This window comes from Lacerta agilis, chromosome 7 (genome assembly GCF_009819535.1).
Source record: "Lacerta agilis isolate rLacAgi1 chromosome 7, rLacAgi1.pri, whole genome shotgun sequence".
Taxonomy (NCBI): Eukaryota; Metazoa; Chordata; class Lepidosauria; order Squamata; family Lacertidae; genus Lacerta; species Lacerta agilis.
The window spans coordinates 39047273-39047636 of NC_046318.1; positions in this window are offsets into that span (position 1 = coordinate 39047273).

The following is a 364-nucleotide window of genomic DNA, read 5'->3' on the forward strand; positions in this document are numbered from 1 at the left end:
CAGCAGCAGCAGCGCCCGCCGCCGCCTCCTCCTTGCTCCCTCTAGAGGCGCGCGCGGACAGAGAGGCGCGCGCGCCGCCTTCCTTCCCCCTCACACACACGAACACAATCTCTCTCTCAGCCGCCCCGTCAGCTTTCTTGCCCGCTTTCCTTTTCCCCTTCTTCCCCTGTTAAGGACTTGGCTCGCTCTACGAGGAACCCTCGCGCGGCTACCCAGCGCACTGCGATCGACGCCGACTACGGCACGGGCGCGAGGGCAGCGGCCGCCTCAGCTCTGGCACCCGCACGTCAGCCTATGGGCAGAAAGGCAGGCCGGCAGGCCCTTGCGCGCGCGCACGCACGCACGGCCACGCGCCAAGACACAT